This window comes from Chionomys nivalis, chromosome X (assembly GCF_950005125.1).
Source record: "Chionomys nivalis chromosome X, mChiNiv1.1, whole genome shotgun sequence".
Lineage (NCBI taxonomy): Eukaryota > Metazoa > Chordata > Mammalia > Rodentia > Cricetidae > Chionomys > Chionomys nivalis.
In genome coordinates this window covers 87,307,700-87,314,046 of record NC_080112.1, presented here as the reverse complement: position 1 = coordinate 87,314,046, position 6,347 = coordinate 87,307,700, and the positions used below count along the sequence as shown (strand labels likewise).

At 41.2% G+C, this 6,347-nt stretch overlaps 1 non-coding gene across 1 annotated transcript; it reads left to right on the top strand.

Moving 5' to 3' along the window:
• The first annotated feature begins 265 nt into the window (after window positions 1–265).
• LOC130868716 (small nucleolar RNA SNORA70) lies at window positions 266–404 on the top strand. Its single transcript, XR_009056540.1, has one exon. It is a non-coding gene; the product is annotated as a small nucleolar RNA SNORA70 (small nucleolar RNA).
• The last annotated feature ends 5,943 nt before the right edge of the window (window positions 405–6,347 follow it).

Sequence of the window (6,347 nt, the reverse complement as noted above, 5' to 3'; positions counted from 1 at the left end):
GATGTCATTCATTTCTAACATTAATGTTACTGACCATAAAATTAAAGATGGGCAAGGATCATGACTCAGTGGGTTAAGTTTTTCCATGCAAACATGAGAACCTGAGTTCAGATCACCAGCACCCACAGAAAATCCCAGAGCCAGCATGTCTGGTGTGGAGGACAGTCTGCTGGATCCATCTGCAAAGCTCTCTGGCCACTCTGCCTGACAAAATCAGTGAGTTTCATGTTCACTGAGAGACTGTGTCTTAAAAGATAAGGTAAATCTGCAGCCAACTAAGCTGCCCTGGGAGGTCCCTTTTCTTACTGGGGCCTGGTGTGCAATGGTTGCCAGCAGCACACTCGTTTGGAGTGACCTCACTCTGTTGCCTATATTGGCTACCCAAAGGGTCCTTGGAGACAACACAATCTTTTGAAGGCTCTTCAAGCTCTGATCTTAATGTCATCTCTAATCTAGGTCTCAGGCAGTTATTCACAGTGCCTTAGGGAAGCCTCAGGTCACCACAGCCAGGGGTCTTACTGTCTAGGCTATCACATCTACCTGAATTATGCTTCAGAATAAGGAACATTTGATAGAGGACCTATGTAAAGCCTAGGTCAAGCTCTCTCTGCTGCTAGAGGCAAGTGGTGTTATTAAGTCCCTTCCTCTCACTTTCTTGCCCTGACCCTCCTCACTGAGTTCTTCGTCTGTCTCTCCCTAGACCCACATATCAAAGAGGTGAGGCTTCACTAAATTGAATGTAGATTGATCTGAAGACACAGATGCTGAGAAGTGGCTCATTCTTGATGGCCAAGGGGTCAGCTGCATCACCAATCTTGGTTCCATGGGCATTGTCAGGCCCCACACTCCTGAGGTCTTCTACTACTGTGGTGCTTCCCTCTACCCTACTAAATCATGTTTAGTAATAAATATCACATCCTGTCTGGGAAAAAAAGGGTGACAGATGATACACAGTGTCAAGCTTTGCCCTACACACTCACACACACAGCAGGGGTTAGGGTGAAACACGAGAGAAGGAAGAGGATTCTAGGAAGAAAGGGAGGGATGGAGGGAATAGGGAGGGAGGGATGTGACATTAAAGTTAAAATCAGTGAAATTGAAGATCTTCTCCCAGTCAGTGGGTTGCCTTTTTGTCTTAGTGACAGTGTCCTTTGCTTTACAGAAGCTACTCAGTTTCAGGAGGTCCCATTTATTCAATGTTGTCCTTAATGTCTGTGCTGCTGGGGATAAACGTAGGAAGTGATCTCCTGTACCCATATGTTGTAGAGTACTTCCCACTTTTTCTTCTATCAGGTTCAGTGTGTTCAGACTAATATTGAGGTCTTTAATCCATTTGGACTTGAGTTTTGTGGATGGTGATAGATATGGATCTATTTTCATTCTTCTACACGTTGACAACCAGTTTTGCCAGCACCATTTGTTGAAGATGCTCTCTTTTTTCCATTGAATACTTTTAGCTCCTTTATCAAAAATTAGGTGTTCATAAGTTTGTGGGTTAAAATCAGGGTCTTCTACTCGGTTCCATTGATCGACTTCTCTGTTTTTATGCCAATACCAAGCTGTTTTCAATACTGAGGCTCTGTAATAGAGTTTGAGGTCAGGGATGGTAATGCCTCCAGACGATCCTTTATTATATAAGATTGTTTTGGCTATCCTGGGTTTTTTGTTTCTCCATATAAAGTTGATTATTGTCCTCTCAAGATCTGTGAAGAATTTTGATGGGATTTTAATGGGGATTGCATTGAATCTATAAATTGCCCTTGGTAGAATTGCCATTTTTACTATGTTGATCCTCCCAATCCAAGAGCAAGGGAGATCCTTCCATTTTCTGGTATCCTCTTCAATTTCTTTCTTCATTGACTTAAAGTTCTTGTCAAACAGATCCTTTACTTCCTTGGTTAGAGTTACCCCAAGATATTTTATGCTATTTGTGGCTATCGTGAAGGGTGATGCTTCTCTGATTTCCATCTCTGCTTCCTTATCCTTTGTGTATAGGAGGGCAACTGATTTTTTTGGAATTGATCTTGTATCCCTGCAACAGACAAAGGTCTGATCTCCAAAATATATAAAGAACTCAAGAAACTAGACTTTAAAATGCTAATGAACCCAATAAAAAAATGGGGCACTGATCTGAACAGAGAATTCTCAACAGAAGAAATTCAAATGGCCAAAAGACACTTAAGTTCATGCTCAACCTCCTTAGCAATAAGGGAAATGCAAATTAAAACAACTTTGAGATACCATCTTACACCTGTCAGAATGGCTAAAATCAAAAACACCAATGATAGCCTTTGCTGGCGAGGTTGTGGAGAAAGAGGCACACTCATTCATTGCTGGTGGGAATGCAAACTTGTGCAACCACTTTGGAAATCAGTGTGGCGATTTCTCAGGAAATTTGGGATCAACCTACCCCAAGATCCAGTAATACCACTATTGGGAATATACCCAAGAGATACCCCATCAAATGACAAAAGTATCTGTTCAACTATGTTCATAGCAGCATTGTTTGTAATAGCCAAAACCTGGAAACAACCTAGATGCCCTTCAATGGAGGAATGGATGAAGAAAGTGTGGAATATATACATATTAGAGTACTACTCAGCAGTAAAAAACAATGACTTCTCGAATTTTGCGTGCAAATGGATGGAAATAGAAAACACTATCCTGAGTGAGGTATCCCAGACCCAAAAAGAGGAACATGGGATGTACTCACTCATAATCGGTTTCAAGCCATAAATAAAAGACATTAAGCATATAATTTGTGATCCTAGAGAAGTTAAATAAGAAAGTGAACCCAAAGAAAATCATATAGTCATCCGCATGGAGAGGGGAAGTAGACAAGATTGCAGGGCAAAAACTGGGAACTTGCGGGTGAGGTGGCATGGGGCAAAGGGGAAATGGGATGAGAAACATGAGAACGGGAGGATGGGAGGAGCTCGGGGGATTGGGATGGTTGGGATATAGGAAGGGAGGATACGGGAGCAGCGAAGTATATATCCTATCTAAGGGAGCCATCTTAGGGTTGGCAAGAGACTTGACTCTAGAGGGGTTCACAGGTGTCCAGGGAGATGTCCCCAGCTGGTACCTTGGGCAACTGAGGAGAGGGAACCTGAAATGACCCTGTCCTATACTGATGAATGTCTTACCTATCACCTTAGAACCTTTATCTGGCGATGGATCGAGGTAGAGACAGAGTCTCAATTTGGAGCAACGGTCTGAGCTCTTAAGGTCCAAATGAGGAGCAGAAGGAGGGAGAACAGGAGCAAGGAAATCAGGACCACGAGGAATGCACCCACCCACTGTGACAGTGGAACTGATTTATTGGGAGCCCACCAAGGCCAGCTGGTCTGGGACTGAATAAGCATGGGTTGATTCTGGACTCTCTGAGCATGGCGGACAATGAAGGCAGATGAGAAGCCAAGGACAATGGCACTAGGTTTCGATCCTAATACATGAACTGGCTTTGTGGGAGCTTAGCCTGATTAGAAGCTCACCTTCCTGGACGTAGATAGAAGACCTTCGTCTTCCCGCAGGGCAGAGAATTTGGACTGCTCTTCAGTATCGAGAGGGAGGGGGAATGGTGTGGGGGGAGGAGAAGAGGAGTGGGGATAGGGGGAGGGGAGTGGGGGGAGGGGGCAATATTTGGGAGGAGGGGAGGGAAATGGGAAACGGGGAGCAGGTGGAAATTTTAATTAAAAAAGAATAAAAAATAAATAAAAAGGAAAAAAAAGAAAAAAAATTCAGTGAAATTGAAAACATTGGACTAGTAAGATGGCTGAACAGGCACGTTCCACAAGGACTGATGAATTGGGTCCAATCTCCATGTCCCGCAATTTCATGACTCACTCCCAAGATCTATCCTCTGTCCTATGTGTGTACAAGTGTGTGTGTACACACACATGTAAAATTTTGTAAAAAAAAAAAAATCCATCAGGTTGACCTTCAAAGAAAGACTAGAATAGAATTCACTGGAAAAATTTGGAACAAAGAGGGGTAGGCAGAGCCACATGAAAGGGGAAGGACAGGGGATTGAGATCATCATTCCTCTCTCCCTTCCCAGAAGGCTTTTGTTCTCTATCATAGATTCATTTCTGTAATCTACACAAAGAATAAGTTTAGGTCACACACTCCAGGTAATAGGTCAAGCAATTTCAAATGTGCAAGCAGTAAAAACATTAGGGAAAACAAGGCACAGGGAGCTTTCTGGGCAAAAAGCAGAAGTAAAGCATGGATATGGAATGGGAGTCTCTTCAGGGGAAGCTGGTACTCTGGGAGGGAAGTAGTCAGTGAGGCTTTTAAGAGAGAGAGAGAGAGAGAAAGAGAGAGAGAGAGAGAGTGTGTGTGTGTGTGTGTGTGGTAGGGGGTGTTGTGCAGAGGACACATGAAACAGAGAGAACTAAAAAGGAAGGCCACTGGGAAATCTGGGAGAGGGAAAGTCCATGTTTCAGGACAGCAATAGAGAAGGAACAGCAGGCTGTGTTCCTGCCACCCGGCTCCCGGCCCCCTGGCTAGCTTATGCCCCGAAATAACAACACATAAATTGTATTCTTTTAAATACAGCTTGGCCAATTAGCTCTAGCCTCTTACGGGCTAACTCTCACATCTTGATTAACCCATTTCTATTAATGAGTGTAGCACCACGAGATGATGACATACCAGGAAGGATCTTAACCTGCTTCTTTCTTGGAGAGGAGAACTATAGCATCTGCCTCACTTCAGTTCTTCCTAGAATTCTGTTCGGTCTACTCCGCTTATCTAAATTCTGCCCTATCAGGCCAAGCAGTTTTCTTTATTAATTAACCAATGAAAGCAACAGATAGATAGAAGACACTCCCACATCATTTTCCTTTTTTCTGTTTAAACAAAAAGGAAGGCTTTAACTTTAACATAGTAAATTACATATAACAAAACAGCTATTAAGCAAGAATTATAGTTACACTATTTATATCTATTTTATCTTTTATTATAACTAAGGAAAACCAAAACTTTAACTAACCATTCTTCAACTCCATCAAAGACTCCAGAAGGATATAATTTTACCTAAGCAAATAAGAAATAAGCAACTTCCAAAACTCTAGAAATGACAGAGATATCTCGCTACCTGGACAGTCACTCAAAGTTCCTCTGTACTGCTGGGGCATCTATCTTCAGCCTACAGGCCCATAGTTTTCAGTGGGCATTTCCATGAAGCAGGAGATTTCAAAAACAGTTCAGTCATTTTCTGCTGTGTCCTGCAGAAAGTCTTGCAGACACTTTCATGAAACGGGAACCTTGAAAGACCATCTCACCTTTAGGCAAGTTTAGCAGTCCTCTCTCTGTGGGTTCTCTGTGTTCAGTTTATGCAACAGTCCAGGCAAGAGCAGTTTCTTGTCCAAATGGCTAACCAACTCCATAAGGAGCCTCTTTGATGCCCATCTTCCTCTCGAAGTAGATTGGTGCTGCCAGGAGCTGATGTGTCTCATTGTCATGAAAAGTCCTAAGTTATTAAAACATTAAATGCCATATTCTTCAGTCTTTGAAAAAATATGAAGAATGTTTATCTAACTGAAATATATCTCTATATATCTAGAAAATCTAACATGATTACAAGTCTAACTATTATCGATGGTTATCCATTGACAACCTATATTTCTTAATTATACATTACTTTCTTAAATGAACTACACAATCACAATACCTTAATCAAGATCAGAAATACATATACATATAACAAAATTGACCTTAAATGTAAATCACTAAAGCAAAATCCATATCAATGCAAATTATTCATATCTATATCATATCCCCCTTTAAATGTAAAAGAACATTTATAAATAATATTTGGGAACATGGGTGTAGTTTTTTCTCTCCAAACTGCTTCCTGCTATATGGGGGCACTGTTAATCAGGTCTTTTATAATGGTACTTGAGTGCCAGGTTCATCTTAGTCAGAAGTTGAGTGAAGTAGCTTTTTGAGGGTGTTCACAGCAACTTTTCAGGAGGGCATACCATATTGGGATAGAAGCAATCCACAGTGTCTCATCCTCTGTGAAAACAAAAGAAGACCCCCTCCAAAGCATCATATCCTTAGACCCAAATTCTGAAATCATAGTACCTTTATTATATCCATTCTGGTTTAGCTTGGCAGCCCATCTAATGAAATGTCTCTCTGTACTTAGCTCCCTCACAGTAAAAAATTTTAAAGAAAACACAATGAACATAATCTAGACTCTCTGAATTTTCCATATTTATGTGGCTTATTTTTCTTTATTTTTTTAATCTATAACTATTTGTACTCTTTCTCTTTAAAGACTTTACCATTTTTTAAGGCATTAATTTTATTCTCTATATTTTTTTTCTTCTCTCTCC